The sequence below is a fragment of the Oryzias melastigma genome, linkage group LG5 (assembly GCF_002922805.2).
Source record: "Oryzias melastigma strain HK-1 linkage group LG5, ASM292280v2, whole genome shotgun sequence".
In the NCBI taxonomy this organism is placed as follows: domain Eukaryota; kingdom Metazoa; phylum Chordata; class Actinopteri; order Beloniformes; family Adrianichthyidae; genus Oryzias; species Oryzias melastigma.
The window spans coordinates 14,283,685-14,305,073 of record NC_050516.1 but is presented as its reverse complement, the minus strand read 5'-3'; the positions used below and the strand labels follow the sequence as shown (position 1 = coordinate 14,305,073).

General features: G+C 41.6%; 1 protein-coding gene across 25 annotated transcripts in view; it reads left to right on the top strand.

The window, feature by feature from the left end:
- nfasca (neurofascin homolog (chicken) a) overlaps nucleotides 1-21,389 on the top strand; it is an 81,729-nt gene that overhangs the window by 19,746 nt on the left and 40,594 nt on the right. For 7 of the 25 annotated variants that reach the window (XR_004947865.1, XR_004947867.1, XR_004947869.1 and 4 more), the window contains exons 1-3: nucleotides 1,099-1,385; nucleotides 9,606-9,712; nucleotides 18,325-18,376. The gene's annotated coding sequence lies outside the window, so the exon portion shown is untranslated. Of the gene's footprint in view, nucleotides 1-1,097; nucleotides 1,386-9,605; nucleotides 9,713-18,324; nucleotides 18,377-21,389 lie in introns of those variants that run through there. The other 18 variants (XM_036211905.1, XM_036211904.1, XM_036211908.1 and 15 more) reach the window with 8 other exon arrangements.

The window sequence follows — 21,389 nt, the reverse complement described above, 5'->3', positions numbered from 1 at the left end:
GGTGAAGTGACAGAGACAGACAGACAGAATCAGGACAGACAACAGCTCAGCAGCAGATATAAAAAACAGACCAGTCTTTAACCTTGTGCTGTTACATCTTTATTTAAAAGTAAAGGTTATGAAGAAAAAAAAAAGCTAAATGAAAACCAACACAATTTTCAGATGCAGTTCCATTTATCCATCAAACAAACAAAAACTGTTAAAAATAAATGTATAACAAACTCAACTTTCTAGCTGAATCATGTGGATTTCTACACTTTGTGGCATTTATATTTGTCAAATCATCATCATTCAAATATTCTCTTGAAGATCCACTCCAAGGAAAATTGTTTTTTTAACTCGTAGCATTTTGAAGGACATATATAAACAAAGTGCAGCTTAACATTGTGTTTCTGGGTATTTCTTTACATCAAATTCTTGTAATTCTTGCTGTGATGTAGGTGCTACCACAGCGGGCAACAAACTCCCTGCTTTGCTCCATTCCGATACATCCGTCTTCATTTTCCTCTTCTGAGCTGGCATCTGGCTTCAAACTGTACAGCTGGATGGCTCCAATATTGGTTGCCATTTTTGTTGCACCTGTAATGTTATGTTGTGACTGTAAACGGCTGGAAGTTATTGGGAGAATCATAGAGATATTTATAAGAGGAGAACATGTAAATTAATAGATGATGGGAGGTGACGGCAGGCTTACTCCGTGTCAGTAGTTACCCCCACAACTCAGATTTATAATGTCCTGCCACTCTACAGAAACTATGTCCTAGAAAACAACACAAGTTTTTAAAATTTTGGCAAAAAAATGTCAGAATCGATTAAAAGACCACTGGGGAGACTTTTAAAATAGATCAAAAGTTGATCAAACTGAGACTTTATTATAAACCATCCAAAACAACTGAGATAATGTCTTGTACACACTTTACACTTTACAAGGGAATCTGTGGAAAAAAACTGTGAAAGTCAGCAAGTTTCTAAAAATCTGTGAAGGACATGTGAGCAATTCAGCACTTTTCAACATTTACTAAACCACAGATTTTATATATTTTTTTATACAAGTGTGCGAGACATCTGTGTTTTCCATGCAGCGTTTGTGTGTGACAGCAGTGCAGCGCGTGTGTACAAGGCTCATTAATATTTCATGAGGTGGGAGGGGTGAGGAAAGGGGGCGGTGACAGATGGAGAATCAGAGAGAGAGACGGCGACAGGGAAACAGAAGGAGGAAAAGGAGAGCAGTGGAGGACGGGGACAGACTGGTTTTTCTCTTCTGTGGATCAAAGGATCACAGAGGGCCGGAAGCAGCTTTTCCTGGATGCTGAAGGATTTATGGACATGGAGGTTTGGCACACCCCCCCGGCTCTGACGCTCACCTGCATTCTGGTGTGACTCAGGTACGGGCACGTGGGGGGTGGGGGGTGTGTGTGTGTGTGTGTGTGAGCGGGCTCAGGTACCAGCATGTGTCAGACCGGAGCCTCTTTGTTCAGATGCTCCAAACTGCTTCCTGGGTAGTGATGGTGGGGGGGCTGGCAGCTGGAGGCTGTGATGATCTGGACCTCACTTCAAATTCAGAATGTTTCTCTAAAAGGATGTTTCAGGGACAGATAGAAGCCCAGGGTTTGGTGTTCAGAGGTTCTGCTGTTGCGCGGGTTCACAGGGATGTCAGTGATGCTCAGACAGACTGAGCATGCTCAGTTTGAGGGTCAGGCAGGGATGAGGTCTTATAGAGGCTGATGGGGTCTGTAAAACAAATAATTAGTTTGTTGTTTAGAAGTGGAAGCATTTTTTTTTTTTTTTTTGTCATTTGACGAGTCAAAATGAAATTTAACACTTTGATTTAGTTTTTCCCTTAGAATTTCCTTTTCTGAGAATGTTTGATGCAGAAATTTACATATTGTTTTATTTAATAACAAACTAATAAGGAAGAAATGAACAAGCAAAAATTCATCAGGATGCTTAAAGAATAGCTAGGAGTTGGGTTCTGTCCCTATTTGGGGAAGGGACAGAAAGCAGTTTTGAGGATCCAGAGAGGGCTGATGCTGCTGTCTCCTCTGACCTCTGCTGACCTCAGGCTCACTTCAGAGCAGCAGCTTCTGAGTTGACCAACACCACTAATCAGAAAATGATCAGTTTTTCCTCATCATAAAACACAAGACAACATATTTTCTGCTGGGAAGAAAGGAACTAGGAATAAAGGAGGAATTGATCTTTGACGATGTTCTAATAAAACCAAGCAGAAACAGGCCAGAGGCTAAAGTCGGGGATGTCAGAGGGTATTAACTGCTGGGGAAGTCTTAACGGAGCTTCATGGTGTATTCATGCTTTGAATGATTCATCCTGTGCAGCTTTGATGGAAGTATGGTTTCATCAAACCATCGTCTCCATATCGTCTTCTCCAATGCTGCTTCCAATGAGCCCTGGCTCCGCAGACACCTCACGTGCGCCTGAAGACGAATCATTTCAAGCTGTAGGTTTAAACTTCATGATGAGAATCAGATTCTGGTGCAAACCACCATCAGAATTCATGTTTAAAGTTCCACTCCGATCATCTTTTGATCTATTTCAGAACTGTTCCCAGGTGTCTTTTTAAAAAAGATGTTGCCGTTTTTTGTCAAAATCAAACAACCTGCGTCATTTTCGATGACATAGTTTCAGCAGAGCAGCAGAAGTTAGCCGAGGGTGGAGCAGAGTAAGCCCACCCCCACTTCCCAACATCCACATTACTGGTGCAACAAAAATTGAGAGCAGTATTGGAGCTATTCAGCCGTATAGTTTTGAGCCAGATAGCAGCTCAGGCGAGGAAAATATGGTTCTAGTCGTCTACAAGTGGATGCATCTGAACGGAGCGGAACAGGGAGCTTGTGGCTTGCCGTAGTAGCTTCAACTTCACACTATTTCACAACTATTTAATAAAAATATAACACAATTTTGAGGTGACTTTGTCCTCCATCACCAGAAAAATGCCACAAGAACATGTTAAAAACACTATTTTCATCAGAGTGCCTCAGAACCTTGTCCACAGACTCGTCCCGTCCAAAAAACCTCTTTTTTCTGGGTTATGCCTGAGGTCAATCACTGCACATAAAAAAAAAAACTGTTTCATATTTGATTCTGCCTGAATGCTGCTCTCTTGTTTGTGATCAGGTGTGTGTGATTGTGTAGTGTAGCCTGACAACTCATCACCACTAACTCTCACACAGACTCTGACATGCACACACACTCACACACTCACACAGATACTGTGGTCCTTTGTTCGTGGGCGCTGTGCAGACGAGGTTAATGCAGCCAGAAAATAGAAAGAGAGAGAGAGACTAATGGACGAGGACGTTCACCACAAATGTTCGGTGGAGAGAGGCCTCACACCGACCCCTCTTCTTTTCTGCACCCCCCCCCACCACCTCCTCCCCCCATGGTTGGAGGGAACAGATCAGAACAAATTGTTGTTCTGTGATCTGCCCACAAAAGAGCAGGGCTGACGGTCGGCAGCAGCTCTGATACCATCTAGATTTGATTTAAAACAAGCAGCAGATGACTGATGTGCTCCATCTCTGCAGACCTGAAGGTCTGAAGGTCTGGGAATGTTTAGATGCAGTTTCTCATTTGTGTGTTCCTGCTCCTGTAACATTATGTAACTGTGGAGATTTATTTCTGCGTGACTGCTCTGTCCACTTAATCTGTTGATCAGGTCACTCTGTGAGTGTGTGTGTATGTGTGTGCAGATGTGCCTTCATCAGCACATCTGATAAAGCACATATTCATCACATTCTCCTTCAATATTTGAAGGAGAAAAAATCATAGCACAGCAGAAACTCATTCCTGTCATGAATATTCTGTCTGCTGAGGGTCCTGAAGGTTCAGCAATAAAGCTGTAGGTTATCTTAATGGGGAAGGACCGGCTCCACCCACAGTGGTGATTGTTTTTTTTTTTTTTTTATTATGGCAAGATTTGACTTAAGGGTCAAATTCACTTTTCTACAGAGGAAAAGAAAAAGAGGTTGAGAATTTTTTTTTTTTTTTCAGATTTCTTTGATCATAAAACATCCGAACATCTTTTGTAAACGGGTTCTTTAAATCTTGATTTTACCATTTTTAGTCAAAATCAAAATACCTACATTATTTTTGACATATCTTCTGCAAAGTGGCAGTAGTTCATTAGAAATTCCCCTCAGAGTTACCGTATGTGCCGAACCTTTGGCATGGAATCAGCCTGTTCCCATTTCCCATCATCCCTCTGTTTACACTCTCTGCCGCTAGCTCGCAGCCCCTCACAACCTCAAGCTAACATTTCAACAAAAATGGTGAGCAATAATGGATCTATGCTACTGTACTGTTTTGAGCCAGATGCCAGCTCAGATGAGGAAAACACAGACTTACATGGATCCACTTGGCTACAAGTGGATGCATCCGAGTCTACTAGAGCAGGGAGCTTATTGTTTGACAATTGTAGTTCCTACATTAATTGCAATGTGTTTAAAATAGTATTTTTGTTCTGGATTCAAAACAATTTTAAGCTTATTTTGCTTTATATATGTCCTCTATCATCAGTAAAATGCTACAGGAGCATGTCAAAAACAAAAAAAACATGATTTCCATCCAAGTAGGTCTTTCAGCATTCATCTCAGATCAGTTCCTGTCTTTATTTGTACTTCTCTAGACTGTCTGAAGACTTTCTACTACTGGTACTTAAAATAGGCACAGTGTTTGGTCCTCCTGTTTGCAAGAACAGCCAGCTTTTAAAGGAAACGTTTTAAGATAGACTGGAAAAAACCTGCAGAGTTGCGGTGCAAACCAAAACCTACAGGTTGAGTGCTTCCACTGGTGAAGCTAAATCTGTTCATCTTACTCCCTTTTTAAAAATTGTAAAAGCTTCTTCAAATCCCCACAATACGGTGGCCCTGAAGTTCAAATCAGACCAACAAAACTCAGCTCAGTGGAAAATATTTTAAAGATCACAATGACAATAAAACAAGATAAACAAGCTTGGATGAAGAGATTTGAGTTTTGATGTTTGCGTTTTTTCAAATGTGTCTTCAATGTCTGCATACTAATAAAAGTTTTATGATAACTACAAATCATATACAGTATTGCTTCAAATAACTTGAGGCTGAAATGATGGACAAACGTCGTCATCCAATCAGCAATGTCCCATAGAACCTTTTCAGGTTTCTACTTTTGCTTCATTTTTTATCATTTAGTTTTTTTTACATTTCTGGATTTTTTTCATTTTGTTTATTTTTTTAATTGTTTTTTTGGTTTCTGGAATATTTTTCTAAAATATTGTGTTGCTTTTTATTATTTGTTTGCTTTTTTAATTGTCATTGAGATTGGACTTCAGGGCCACCGTACCACAGTGAGGTTAAACAGTGTTGGAACTGAGAGGAAATGTACAAAAATCCCACATTTATATAGTTTTTCATTCCCAAATAAAACTTTAAAAGCATGAAGTCAATGCCAGCAACAGTTTTGCCTAAATAGAAATATGAATAGAGAAAGGAAGACTTGGGTTACTGATCAATAAATGGATGGACTTGGGTGTAGAAAATGGATGGATGATCATTAAAAACTAAAAGTAAAGTCATTTTCTGCCTCGTAAGTGCAAGTAATAAGGGAAGAAGGAAGAAGGAAAATCAATCCACCGGTTTTATGAACTGAACTTATTGAGCAATCGTTGATTGATTTGAACCCATAAAATAGATTTTTTTTTAAACCATCTCTCTTCAGAGTCAGTGTCATTATTTAGAATGTGGTGATGGTGGGGGGGGGGGGGTCCTTTATGTTCTCTTTTTACAATTGCTTCACTGAGCATTTCTCTCGTTCTTAGTTTTATCTCCAAACTTGCAGCTGAGTCCTGTGGAAGCGCAGGTGCGCCTGAACTCTGCAGCTGCCTTATCCACGTCCTGATGCAGCCGTCTGTGTCAGCCAAATGCACAAGAGCTGTTCGGGTCATGAGGTTCTGCTGCGTGTTCTGCAGTGGAGTTTATGGATCGGTCCGGTTTCCCAATTCTCTGAATTTTCTGAGATGAGGGATGTGCACAGGTGTTGCACTCGTGCACCGCTTCTGATCTGCAGCTTTTACCCAGGTGACCGCACGTGGGCAGAAAGTGTCGAAGTACTGTGGCTCCGCCCCCCAGTGTGTGTTATGGACAGTAAGAATATTTGAGTAATTCTGTTTTACACTCAGTGACTTTAGACCCGAGGCTCCAGCCGACTGCTCGTTTGTGAAATGGCTCTTTAGCTGGTTAAGCAGTTGCATGAACACGAGTTCACTGGACTGGAATGAACTGGACTAGATTGGATGTCTTGAATCTGCTTCTAACTGGGTTGTACATGTTAGCCTCTGGTCTCTATGGTTCTGGTTCCTTAATCTTGAGGCTTCAGCGGTTATGATGGGCTCCTTAGTGTAGGAGCTGTCCCTTTTTCTCAATCTCCGTGTTACAGTTCTTGTGAGTGCCTGTTTTTCTCAGTGTACATGCTAATGACAATTTGGCTTAACATAATCCATACCTGCTGGTGTTCAGGTTAAGTTGTGTTTAAGTCTTTTTCAGCTTGTTTTGTTTGTTCTTATCTATTTAATTGACATTTCCGTTTGAAGAAGAGGCGGTTTTGGTTCTGGACGGCCTCACAAAGGGTAAAAGAGTCCAAAAATCTTGGATAAACTTGTCTCAGTGTTCTTTTTTTCAAAGCTTCATTCAGCCAGTGCTTGAATTTGTGATGCTGTTCAGAAGGATTTATCTCACTTATGGTTGCTTTCTGTCCTCAAGCATGACTCCTCACAGCTGGAAGAGACGCTGAAGTGTTCTGGGAGGGGACAGCTCGGTGTCATCTGCATGAAGACGGACCTTTGTGGCTCCAGCTAATGCAGAGCAGCAGAGCGTTGGTTAGATCTGCGAGCTGCTCTCTTCGTCGCCTGCCTCCTGTCCGATCCTCTGAACTCACACATGCACATAAACGGGCAACATCACTGGAGGAGGAAGTGCTGAGGGGAACCTCAGGCTGAAGGAGCTTTTTAGCTATAATGTTCAATTTGATGGGAGGAAGAGCATGACTGAGTTCGTCTCAAAGAAGGATGAAACCAGATAGACACTGGTGATAAGAGGTCATATTGTCAGGCTTTACACGTGCACGTGCACATGCACACCGCTGGAGACACAGTGATAATAATTATACAAGGGAAATGGGGAATGAGAAGTTTACATGCATGTGTGTGCATGTGTGTGTGTCCTGTAAGCATGGCTACCAGACCTAATTTGCCCGCACAGCTCATCTGCCTCCAGGTTACCACATTAATAAAAGCTGCTCTGCTGCTGGCTGCCTTATCCTGGGGCCTTACAGAACACACACACACAGGTGCACACTCACAGGAAGGAAATGTCTGATTATTTGTTTTTCTATTGGTCTAATTTAATGTTCTCATTGGAGCTCTGGCTCAGCTGCCTGTGTTCTGTTTCTCGGTGCTTGGACTCTGGAGGCCTGAAAATCAAACCACAACAGTGACATCAGTCTCAGAGCCTCCAGCTGCAATGTCAGGTCCTTGAACAGAAGAGCTCAGTCTCAGCTATGGTGGTTTGATGAAGCTGAGGCGTCATTGTTTCATTTGTCAGACTTCCTTCAAGGAACAATTGAGAACCAGAGGGACTGGCTTCTTCTTGGGTTAGTTTTCTTGTCCTCTTAGATGAAGTCTCGCTTTGTGTTCAGGATATGTTCTCCTGGGTTTCGCTTGAAGTAAACCAGAATTCTTTCCCCCAATAAACCGGTATAAATTTTGAGTCTAAACACACCCAAGAGGATCCTTGTCCAGGACCAGGAACCCCACTCGCATCCATCTTTCAAGGTCCTTCCTTGTCATTTCCCCCGTAACTATAATGTAGCATGCTCCTGCTGTACCAAAAAGTAAGTGTAGTACCTGGCAGTTGATAAATTTAGAGAAGTAAACCATCCCGACAAGATTTCAGAGCGTAGGACTTCCATTGGTCCTTCTCTCGTTGCTTTGCCCCGCCCTCGTAGTTCCTGTTCACTGACTGAAGAGATGTGGTTTTTTGCAGTTTGTTTACAATCTTTGTCTCGAGACAAAAATTCCCCGTTGATGGCAGTGTGAATATAGACCCCACGCAAGGTTCAGGACTCGATCCCAACCAAATCAAGTGGACTCAGTCCAGACCAACAGACTTTTCTAATCGTAAAACACCCTTAGATTCTCACCAGGTTACAGCTGTCAATCATCACAGCCGTTTCTGTTTCATTAAGTCAATAAAGTTCATGGCTAAAAAATCTAAAGAATTCTTAAAAACAGCCAAAAATCTTTGGATAACTTTCCGTATTACGGTAGAAGACATAAAAATGTTACCTGTTTATCGCAAGAATTGAGGAAAATATCCAATAAGGAGAGTAAATCCCCTCCTGGAAAATATTAGACTTGTTACAATATTTAGCAAAAAAATCTTTTGCCATGTAAAAAATATCAATATAATCTAAAAAACAATTTATTGGTAATTTGAGCTAGCAGTAATATTTAAAATGTATGAGCCACTTAAGAGTTTTAGTTTGCCTTTCAGGTCGGTTAATTTGCCTTCAATATTTAATATTTAAAAAATGAAAGATTGTTATTTAATAAAAAAATATATATACTTTAAAATTTTCAGTGATGTGTTTCCAAGATCCTTGATTCCATTCTCCTATTGTAGCGTTAAATTTTGAGAACATTTGTAATGAAGTGCATCTTTAGAAAGTATTTGAACAGATAGAAAAAAAAATTGAATGTGGGATGATGAGCTAAATTGTAATTCTGAATTTAACGATTTCTAAATTGAAGACACTATTCTGTTAAAATGTATTTCTTCAGTAAAAGTCAAGGTGCCATAAAGTAATCTGTTAAACCCTTCCTTTTTCTGTTACAATTAATGAGTTTTTTTAATTAAAGAGAGAAGATATTGGAGTAGAGATAATGGTGTATGATAGAAGATTGAAAGAAATCGTAATTTTCTTAAGAAAAACTTCTGGGTTTCTGTGGAATAAAGTGTTGATTTAGATTTTTGTTGACAAAACTAAGTGGTGTTTCATTGAAGCATTATAATATAGTCAGTGAAAAAAATTTGAGGGGATTTTAGAGTAAAAAAATAGAAATTAAGTGACTGGGATTTTATTTAGACTCCAAGAATCTGTTGTTTGTGTTTTATTCTCTTTTAACTTGTTGTCATCCTGATGAAGCTTTTTGTCAGTTTCTCACAAAAACATGAAAAACAAACATGTAAATATGATTTTAGAGCTATTTTTCTGTCATGTAGGTCCATATGATTTATTTTGAAATTAATTTGAAGATTACCAGACAACAAAGAAGATCACCATACAAAATGCAGAAGTAGGGCTAGTTTTAATCACTAGTTTGGCTGTGAGTTTTTGAGAATAAATGAGCGGGAAAGTAAAAAAATGGTGTTTATACCTTTATGTTCAGGAAATAAAAACTAGCGTTTAGCTCCCAGAAACTGTCTGAGGGGATTGTACGCTCTGATTGCATTAATTCTGTTTTGCCGTTGTGAATCATAAGTGCCGCTGCACTAATGCGAGCATTGAACCTTCACCGCTGTACTAAGCCTGCATGTTGCTGTGCTTCCTTTCAGTGGTGAAGAGTGAAACGGAGCTGCTCCAACAAGCTCACACATCGAGTCTCCTGAGGAGCCTGTGAGGCTGTAGACGGCATCTGGTGCTCCGTGGCTGTCGAGCTCAGGTGAGTGAAAGGGTTCTGACCTCCTGATCGGACTTCTATCGACACCAGCAGTCAGGATGCTGGTCCCAGTGCAGAGTTCAGATGCACAGGGCTGTTCTCGGCGTGAATACTCAGATCAGTGATGAAGAAAGCCAATGAGGCCTGTAGGCTACACCATAATGTTGTTGTTGAAGCTTTCCACGTGCTGATCATCAAAACATCTGAAACATGTACTGCCTGTCAGAAACTTCAATCTAATAAAAGATTATCCAGACTCAGAAATTCATCCCGAGTTGTGGACGGGACTGTTGGCGCTGAGAAAGCCTGCGCCTTTTTCCCATCATCCCTTTGTTTGCATACTCTCCTGCTAGCTTACAGCCCCTCACATCCCCAACCTAACATTAGCGGTGCAACAAGAATAGTGAGCAACATTGGAGATATCCAGCCGAACAGTTTTAAGCCAGACGTCAGTTTGGATGAGGAAAATGAAGATGTTACATGGATCTAGTCGTCTACAAGTGGAAAGACTGGAGCTTGTGACCTGCCGATTGTAGCTTGTACAACACAACTTCAAGCTTTTCTGAACCGCATTTCTTCATTTAATTGGAGTGGGTCTTTAAAATCTTTATTGAAACATTTCACCTCTCCTTCAACTGGATTCATCAGTCGAATGAGGGGTACAATGTTTCAATGAGTCCAGGTGCCATGATTCACCTATAAGACATCATCGCCGGAACGAGATCCTTCACTGACTCATAAAAGATTCACGATGACTGAAACGAAAGTTTCAGGAGCAGAAATGGGCCTGTGGCTATTAGAGGTTTGGGTGATGGTTTCTTCATGGTTCTAAATCTTCACTGCTGAGGTGTCTCTGAGCAAGGCCTTAGACTTATGTTGGTCCTGTGGAGCAGCTTATATTATGAAGTGGACAGTGTCTGTCCTGGAAACAGGGAGGGGTTCACTTAAACCCCCCAAAGTTTGTGTTTATTCATAGTCTCTAACGAGCCACTAGGGGTCTGAGTCTGAATTTTCTAAGTGTCTTTGCTGAGTCTCAGAATGTGGACTGTAGCATGAGTGCATGGACCTGAGGCGTTGGCAGCACACACACTTTCACACACACTTTCACACACCGTAGATGAATGCTTTGATAACCGCTCCAGCTTCTGCTCCCACCAGACTCCATCTCCCCATTCGCCTCCTCCTCATCCTCCCGTCTGCACTACTGTTGACTGTTGCCTTATGCCTTCACTAATTCCCCCCACCATCCCTCCATTCTTTTGGGACTGTTGCTAAGAAACCTTGGCGACCACAGAGTTTTCTGATTGGACAAGAAGAGGTAAGGGGGAGAAAAACTGAGCTGGAGGAGGGCTCAGTGCGTGTGAGTGTTGTGTATGGGGGGGTGTTAGGAAGAGCAAAGTGAGATCCAGATGTGGTAATTAGGTGAACTGACATGGATAAAGGAGTCCCCCAGCTTCATCCTCCAAGATGTGATTGAACTGCTGGCCTGAAAAAAGGAGGAGAGAAATGGATAAAGAATAAGGGGGTTGGGTGGAGATGAAGGGGGTAAGAGGAGCTAAAAAGATGGAGGCTCAGGTTTTTTAGCAGATCAGCAGGGATTCAGTTTTAGTGAAACGGCCAGACTAACCTGAACTGACCTGGATTAAATAAACAGGTTGTTTTGGTAAAAAACAGACAGTTTATTAAATAAAAACAAAACACTTCATGGAGCATGGTGAACAGTAAGTCCAGAGGTTTTTAAATATTCTTTTGTTTCAAGATCTTAATATGCTGCTCTAAGAATCATTTGTGGGTCTAGGGGTTTAATTGGCTGCTAACTCCTCTGGTGGGCGTGGCTTGTCTCTGTGAGTGGCGTGCCTGCGGGCTTCACTAAACGGCCTCTTTGTATGTCATGAATACGTGATGTAGTGACAAAGGTGAGAGGGACGGACGGGCATAATCTGCCTGTCAGCGGGACGTCCTCAATGTTCAGCTGGAGGGGGTGGGGGTGTGATTAAGGTTTTGCGTGAAGTCTTCTGAAAGGAAAATTCACATGAGCTCAAAGGGTGGATCTTTTGGAAACAAATAAAAAAAAATCCAGGCTAAATTCACCTGCTCCTGTGCTGCTGGACCTAGAATGATTCATCCGTCATAAAGCAGCTTCTCCCCAGGGCCACACACATGCACACACACACAATCACAAAGATCAGAACAGGTCAACCCATCTTCTCTGCTACCGTCTTCCTCTGCCTTCTGGTGACCGTCAGAAACACCTCTTTCATCCACGCCTCCTCTGCCAATCTTTTCAGTGAAATAAATAAGTAAACTACATTCATCACTCGTCCTCCTGCACTCTTCTCCTGTTAAAATTAGGTCACTCTGCAACATGGAGCTGCAGCTCCTGCCAAGCACGGCATCCTTACATTCGCATTCATTGCCTGGCAACCGTGCGATTGCCCTGCATCCCTCCACCCTCCACCCACCTTCCCTGGAGGTTGTGCTCAGAGCGCTGGACTGTGTTTGAAACCTGACTCTGTTTGCTCTGCCTCCATGCAGCCTGACAGCTGACCGAGTTAGTCTTTGTCCAGGAAGGACGGTTTCCTTTCTTCCTTTATTGGGCGGTTGGATGAGGAAATGAGGTCCCAGCCAAGAACTAAACTGTTCTGACAGACAGTCATTATCAAATCAACCCTTAAACTGATTATGTTTTTATTTTTTTAAACAATTTAGCTAAAGAAGGGGACTAGAAAAACAGCTTTAAAACAGGCACAATCTAAAAGAACAAGAAAACAAAAGGACATTTTATTATAAAAAATAAACATTTGCTGCCTGTTCTAGACTTTAATCTAATAAAAGATTGTCCAGATTCAGAAATTCACCTCTGAGTTGTGGACAGAACTGTTGGCGCTGAGTAAACCTGCGCTTATTTCTCATCATCCCTTTGTCTACATTTTCTCCTGCTAGCTTACAGCCCCTCACACCCCCAACCTAATATTAGCAGTGCAACAAAAATGACGAGGAATATTGGAGCAATCCAGCCATACAGTTTTAAGCCAGACGCCAGCTCGGATGAGGAAAATGAAGATGTTACATGGATCTAGTTGTCTGCAAGTGGATAAATTGGAGCTTGTGACCTGCCGATTGTAGCTAGTAGCTACAACACAACTTCAAGGCTTTCCAAACCACATTTCTTTTTCTGCTCCGGATTCACGACAATTGGAATGAGGAAAAATGTTCTTAGAAATGCAATGTTAGGCCTAATTTCCATTGTAGATGTCTTCTGTCATGAGAAAAATGCTACAAGAACATGCAAAAAACACCAAAAATACTTTTTCCATTGGAGTTGGTCTTTTAAATCTTCCTTGAAATGTTTCACTTCTCATTCAACTGACTTTAACCCAGTTAAATAAAAAAAAACACAGCTCTAAAGGAGGCCCAAAACAGACAAACTGTCCACAAACAAGATAGTACAGTCTGGGATGCACACCTATATCAACTTCTAAACACTCTAAAATGAAATATAAAAGAACAAGCTGAAAAAGATGAAAAGATTGTGGAAAGTAGATAAAAAATGATCTAAAACTGGCTAAAAGGGGTTAAAAGGTTAAGGGTTTATTCAGACTGGACCCATTTGGTCCAGTTCGTTTCTTCCGATAATCCATAACAAAGTTTCAGTCTGAATACTTGCAAGCGGTCCCTGGTCCAGGACCAGGAATCGCTCTCTGACCCATCTTTTCAGGTGGTCTCGGTTCGTTTCCAATCAACTGAACTTCGGTTCGGTCAGAAATTCCTCAGTCTGACTACGATCCATGCTGAGACTGGGACAACTGAACCAAAACGATCCCCGTAGCTGGTCAGTAGCGGACAAACATGGAGCAGCAATGCAACAGCAACTCATTAAAACGTGGTTGATTGAATCCAGACTTATTAAAACAACTTTTAACGTGATACGCATTGCTTCTCACACTATTTTTACAACAATCTATATGTCATGAACCCTTATTAAACTTCATAGCCATAGGCTCTCAAGAAACCGTCTATATTCATTTGGTTTATTCATACAGGTGTTCAAAATTGTTCAGCAAAACAAAAAATCCAATCCTGGCAAGGATTTGCAAAAGTACAGCACCTCCATCTTTCTCTTCTTTTTCTTATCCGCCCCCAGAACTGCTGGCCAATAACTGAAGAGATATTTAGTCACATGGTTTTGTTTACAAGCTTTTGTCTGGAAAGCGATAGTCTGCTTGACTGCAGTCTGAATCCAGATCAAACCCAAGATTTGGGACTTGTTCTGGTGCAAATCAGATGGACTTGGTCCAGAACAAATCATTTTCCCAGTCTGAATGACCCTAAGCCTGAATACAGTTGCAAAACATTAACAGACTTAAAATAATCGAAAATGTGCTAAAGCCTTCGTAAACAAGGCTGCATGCACCTGAGTTTGTGTGTATGTGGGCGCATGCATGTTTGTGCGGGACAGCCCAGTTGGCGGGCCTCAGAGGTCACATGCTTGGATGGAGGCAGACCCATCAATAGTGGGGGTGCGAGTGCAGAGCTGTTATGGATCACTTGGGAATGAGTGATAGACTGAGCAAAGGGACACCCCCCACACTCCCCCCTGCCCACATTAACAGCAGCTTGGTTGTCCCGTGAGGCCTCTGAAAGCTCAACCAGCTGCTGTATTTGAAGGAGAGTCTCTTTACTGTTGTCCACGTCACAAGCATTCATGTCGATCGCAATACCATTCTCCATATTGATGCATGCCTCTGCGAATAAATGTCAGATAAAAGTTTGTCCTTACACGCACAGAACCAGCCTCACATCACACATAAGCAGATAATCCACAAATTACTGAAACTTAAAAGCTTAGAAATAAAGTGTCATCAGACATAATATTATTTGAGCAAGACTAAAGAAGAAGACTTGTAAACTTGTGGGATTTATAGTCTAAAACTCATAAGTAGATGCTGAAAAAAAACTTAAAATTAGCTAAAAAAGGAACATATTTTTATTTATACAATTTAATATGCTATAAAAACACTTGGTTTTAAATCTGGAATGCAGAAATAATGTATCACTTAAAGGAGAAAAATGTTACAACTGAGATTGTTGTCTCTGAAATTTCAACATCCCCTCATGTTCCAACAATGGTCAACTTTGATGCAGACTGACTGATGCTTTCACCACGGTTTTACTGTCGATGTGTGCCCATATTTACCTCTTAATAAAGTTATCTGCCATTACCATGTTATGGTGAATCATTAATAAATGAGACAAAAATTTAAAATGAAAAAGAAGTAACTGGACAGTTACAGCCATTGTAAACATCATAAATCTGCCAAAAAAGAATGGATGCAGTAAAGTTACTCCAAGAAGTACAATTATAGTATTAGGAAAAGTTACTTAAATAAATGTAACACAATTTTATCCATTTCTGTACATTAGATCATGTATTCCACAAAACAACTACTAACACAAAAAAGGCAAATACAAGGGGACTTTGATTTAGGGCGGCTGAATCAAGGAACAAAGATAAAATCTATTTTTTTATTCTAGAATCAAAAATGAGAGAAAATCAAAGTGACAGAATTTAAGAAAGGTGAAGAAGATATGATGACCTCGGATTATTATCACTTCTGTCGAGGGTCAGCATGCAGATATACTCCAGTGATCATCACCGATCATCAGCTGTTCATGTGTGGGTCAGTGGACGGTCAAGATAATAGAGCAATAGCTGAGGGCATTTAGACACAGATGTGCACTTTATGGAAATTTAAATAAATCAATATTGGTCAGAAAGGGCAAAACGCTTAAAATGTTAGAAGGAATCTAAATGTTTCCAACCTCCACCTGTAATGCAGAGGTCCAACAGGAGCATAAAATGCATTGCATTCACTTAGGAAAGTTTTAATTTTGCACATTATTTTGTGATTTGGGGCTGCTGTGGTGTAGTGGTTAACACTCTCGCCTCTCAGAGAAAAAGCCCTGGTTTGAATCCCAGCTAGGTCCTTTCTGTGTGGAGTTTGCATTTTCTCCTTGTGCATGAGAACTCCACCTCTCTCCTGCAGGGTGTTTCCCCCTTCCCTCAACAGTAGCTAGGATAGGCTCCAGGAACCTCAGTTGTTGAGAAAATGGATGTATGTTGTCATTTTATTGGAATAATAATTGTTGTATAAAAATGGAACTGTAGCGCTTTAGCATGAACGGTACAGCAATAGATTCTGCAAGGTGCAGCCCTGCAGCAGAAACAGAAAACTGCTGAAGCAGGAGCTGTGAGGGACAGTTTCAGCAGAAATGGTGAAGTTCAGCACTGCATCTGAAGCTGTGAAGTGCTGCATTAGAAACTATAAAATGTAGCACTGCAGCAAAAGCAGTGAAGTGCAGCACAAACTGTAAAGTGCAGATGCAGTGAAGTGCAGTGCTGCACTAGAAACAGTAAAGGGCTGCAGCAGAATTAGTAAAGTGCTGCACTACAGCACTAAATTGATGCAGCAGTGAAGCACATCAGCAGATGTGCTACAACAGTAACAGTAAAGTGCTGCGCTGAAACATGCAGTTTGATGCTGCAAAGTGCAGCAGTGCAGCTGAAGCAGTGCAATGCAGTGTTGTAGCATAAAGTTTGATGCTGCAGCAGAAGCGGTAAAGAGCCGTGGCCTCATGTGTACAGTCCCCTGATGTAGGGCACGCCACTGCTGTGGCCTCTGGCGCTGCACTTAACCCACTTTAGCACTTTCTCCAGATGTTTAAAGTGTGCCATCCTGCAGTCATGGTGTTCGGTTTCAGCAGACAGAGATGAAGATGATGAGAAATTTGCTCTAGCTTCTGGAACAAAATATGGTGCTTCATTTACATTAAACAGACAGATGTTAGACTCTGACCCGACTTCCAGAAATGTGGATTCCTTCATTCTGATGGGAAGAAGCTGTTGAAGTATTGAAACGGAAAAGCACATTTTGATGAAACGTTTCATGGAACAGAACATCTTCACCTGTAAAAACATGTAAATGTGTGGATGCACAGCAATTTTGGATTAGTTTGAACATTGTTTTCTGCTCCTACGGACAAAGCTGCTGCTGCGGAGTGCAGAAGTGAGATCACAGATGCAGCCTGTGTGTAACTATAATTTCAGAGAAGTTTTTCCAGACTGCTTCAGGTTGTGTGTGTCTCAGATTGTGCGTCTGTGTGTACAGTTGTGTGAGAGGCGCACAAAGGAAGAGGAGGAGGAAGGCTGAGAAGAGGAAGGGCATCCTGTGATCCTGAGGGCAGCAGTAGGCGAGCTCTTTGAAAGTGCAAACACACAGTTGGAATCACACTGCAGCCAGTCCTGGGGCCGTGTGTTTGTCTGTCTGTGAGCTTGTGTTTTGTCTGCTGCGGTGCAGCGAGACAAGAGCAACAAAAGAGCCTCGTTTTTATCTGTATTGTGCTTCTATTGCTCCTGACTCTGATTACACACAAACATTCCATTTATTTAGCACTTTCAAATCATTTTGCATTGTCGGGGCTATTCTGAAGGTCGGTGAAAGCCTTTGTCTTGCATCTGCATCACCATAGATGCTGCTTCAGTAAATTAAAGAGATGTTCTTTCTATTCTCCCCGTTTCTATGGTAGTTTCAGTGTGGACTAATGTCTTCAGCACTTTATTGTTCTAAATGGATGACAATCTCCTATTTCACATTCATTTAAACTGATTAAATTGAAGCCCAGATGAGCTCATCCTGTTGGTTTAAATGGGTTTATGTTTGGGAAGAAGAACTAGCACGCTTCCCTTTTAAAGGTCTTCCATGATGAAAAAAAGTGTTTGCGGTGTTTTTCACACGTTCTTGCAGCATTTTTCTCACAATGGAGGAAATATGTAAAGAAAATGAAGCTTAAAGTTGCGTTTCTGAGTATTTATTCATTCAAACTGTTGTGAATCAAAAGCAGACGAAAAATGCTTTTGGAAAACGCTTGTAGCAGTGATGTAGAAGCTACAATCAACCAAGAGGACCTGAGAACATGGCCACAAGATGGCGCCAGAGCATCATTAGCCGAAATTCCTTGACCAAAGGTCGAATGAAGCTCACGCTCTTCCCCTAGAAAAACACCGGAACCGGGTTACGGTTAGGATTATGAATCTTCTAGTATAGAAACGCAAAGTCAGCCTCCGGCTACAGTTCCAGCTAATGATGAGTTTAATGTTGAGTTTGGGCGCCGTCTTGCCTGCAACCAGGTCCCTCTCCAATCGGCAGACCATAAGCTCTGCTCTGCTCCATTCCAATGCATCCACATTGGTAATGTTAGGGTTATGAGGGGCTGTAAGCTCGTGTAAGAGCATGTAAACAAATGGATGATTGAAAGACCCACAACATTCCCACCCACAACTCAGAGGTTAATTTCTAATGAACTCGAGTCACTCTCTAGAAACTATGTCATAGAAAAGGACAGTTATCAAAAAATGTTGACGAAAAACACCATAATCAAAACTAAAGACCATTAGGAACACTTTTACAATAGATCAAAGGATGATCAGAATAAGACTTTAGCAAAAAAAGTCTTTCAAGTCAAGTGAAAACAAAATAAAGATGTAGCTCTTTCAGAATAATTCCTTTAGATGAGTCCATCTCTTTATTATGATTGCTGGTCTTATGTCTCCTCAGATTTTTGAACTGTCTGAGCAGCACAAGAGGAGGGAGAAACTCATCTGTGAGCGTAAGTCACTGTTAAAATTAATTGAAAATGCATCTTGTCTCTAGAGTAAACGAACAAAATTCTCAGTGAAAGTTTTGTATTTTGAAGTCTAATGTTTGATCTGTTGTCCTAAAGACCTTCATTGCGCCCCTACCAATAACTCCCGTGTCTCTTTCACCCTGGTGCCTCATTAATGTGCTGTCTTGTTGCTCAAACATGGATCTGACTAAGACAGGAGTCCAGCTTTGGCTCCTGATTCAGATATGAATGTGATGACGGTCCATCAGGCCCCGCCCGCTGCTTCAGGGTGGAGGACTCTGCAGGTGCTTCTGTGTTGCAGCCATCTGCCGTTCTGGATTATGGCAGCATGCTGTTCTGATTAATTACAGCCAGCAGGTCTGTAAAGGGGGGGTGGTCGGGTTTGCTGCTTTGGTGTTTGACACTAGGTGTGGCCTTGGCAGGAAGGCCGTCGCTGAATATGAGCTGCCTGTGCTCATGCATGTGTTCCGGCCTCAGCAGGTGAGATGGCTGACGGGCTGTAGTCTGAGCCTTTTGTTGGTGAGTGTGGGGGTGGGCGGGAGGCACCTGCTGCACGGAGGAAACGGATGTTTCTGGAGAGACGGTGTTTGCGTGACTGCAGAACAGGTGGATGGAGGTGAGGTCAGATAAGCCAACAGTTTCTACGGCGCTGATTAGAAGTTCTTCAAACTCAATCACACAAGGGGGCAAAATCCAAAACACACCTTAACATCTGGCCTTAGGTCACGGGCCGAACAGGATGAACATTTATTGAACACTCTAAAACTAAATTTTTAAAACTGTAACTTTGTAACATAATTATGAACTTAGATATTTAGCATTAAATGCGATCATGCTAGTGTGAATGCTGAAAAATGCTGAAGCTGATAGCCAGCTAAAGTATTAGCTTCATGCCAATTTGGCCTAAAAAAAAGTTTATCCAAAATAGCTAGCATGTATCTGAAAAAATAGCTAACCTTCAAAATATCATAAAAAGCTGAAAAAAGGCCTAAATTAGCCAAAACAGCGAGTGAATAAATATTGGCCTAACTCTAAAACAGAATAAAAAACTTTTCAAAAAGCCTAAATTAGCCAAAACAGCTAATAAAAACAACAAAAAACCTACAAAAATCTTAGTAAATAGCAAAGTATTCCAAAAAGCCCATTTTGAATATTATTCCAGAATAAATCAACTTAAACCTTAAATAACTTTCAGTATTTTACCCTCTATGAAAATATATTTTGTCTTAATTACAAAAGTTAAAAATAACGTCAAGATAACATTAATAACAATAAAGTAAAATTTTCTGGAGGGCTGGATAGAATTACCCAGGGGGCCGTATCTGGCCCCCGGGCCTTGACTCTGACACGTGAGCTATGTGGTCGAGAGAATATGACATCATTAAATTCTATCTTGTTCAAAAACGAGCAGACAGGTGCAATAGAGATGAACACAACTTTCACAAAACTGAAAGAAATGTGTGAGAAACCTGGGCCTGAATTCAGTCTTTGTTCTGAACAGGAGCCCATCAGGATCTGTTTGTCCGTCAGTCAGTCAATTATAAATCTACTTCTTAATGCTCGCTAAAACCCGACCCACAGGAGTGCAGCTGTGTGGTTGTGTGCGCATTAGCAATGCCGTCTGCATGTGCCGGTGTGATGAGGGTCGCCTGGGTTTGTAGCTGAGGCAGCTGACCTCATTATGTGTTTGTGAGCCTGTGGGTCACCTTGTGTGTGGTCAGGTGTTTCTCTGTGCAGAGCTGCTCTGCTGTCAGAAAACCTTTTCATCTATCTGAGCCGGGGTAAAATCACCTCTTCAAATAAATAAAAAAGCTCTTCATGTGCGTAAAATTGTGACAAAAATGACTGAAGATTGCACATGTATGACATTGTCTGTCCTGGTGTCTCTGTGCATGTAGCTTCAGTGTTCTTCGACTCTCTGGAGTCACCAGAGATGTCTTATCCTCGACTCCAGACCTCAGTTCATTGGTAAAAGGATTAATAAAAAGCTTCTGCTAGAGTCAAACCACTATCTGTGCCTGTGCATGACTTGTCCCTGTAGGGGCATTGTGTACGGTTTTCTTCGCGACTGCTTTCGTTTTTAGATCTCTAGCTTGGACTTATTCTAGAGAAAGGAAATTCCTCTGTATGGCAAAATGGAAAAAGTGGGTCAAGTTTATCTTTTTTTTATTTATGAGCACTATGGTGGTTTGTCACCATGGTAACTAAGTTTCATGCCCCTAAATAGAATTTGGGGTTTTCTGTAGCCAAAATTTTTCAGTGAATTTGACCTGAAAGTTGAGACCATGAGGGAATGACCTCACATCCCTCCTCACAGAACCGTGTGGGCTTGTACCTCGTCTTCTGCGGAGGCTTCTCTGCCGGTCTTCATGAAGCAGCCTGGAGCTTCTGCCTGGTTTCTGTGGATCATGATCGATGGATCAGATTCTGGCAGCAGCAGAGTGAAACATGGAGGAATAGTGAGTGGGGCTCTTCCCCCGTGCTGGGGGAGGCTGCTACAGGGGGTGTGGGGGAAGACTTTTCTCTTTTAAATATTTTTCTCTGCTCTCGAAGATTTTAATGCACACAGACACAAAGAGTGCATAATCCTACACATAATATCTGCTTCACAGCGTTTACGCATGTGAAGCTGGGGGGGGTGGGGGGGGGGTCTATGAAGGAGCATAAATTTGTAATAATTATATTTATTTTATGTAAAAGAACACTCTTCATTCATAATAAACACAATTCTTCATGTTTGTGGCCCATCAAGCTGATTTTGACTCCTTGTTTTGTGAGCTCGCCATCGTCTATGTGACCATCCAGAGGTTTCACAAACTCTGACCTATTTCAAAGCTCCGCCCCCCCAATCTCCCAGTCTCTCTTCTCTTGTGGGGGTAAAATTTACAATTCAAATCAAGTTCCTCCGCTCTCATTCTGGTCGTGGATCTCCATATAGTGTGAACAGAATCAGTACAGCAGCACAGTTGTGTGCTTTCACTCCCATGTGTGAGGG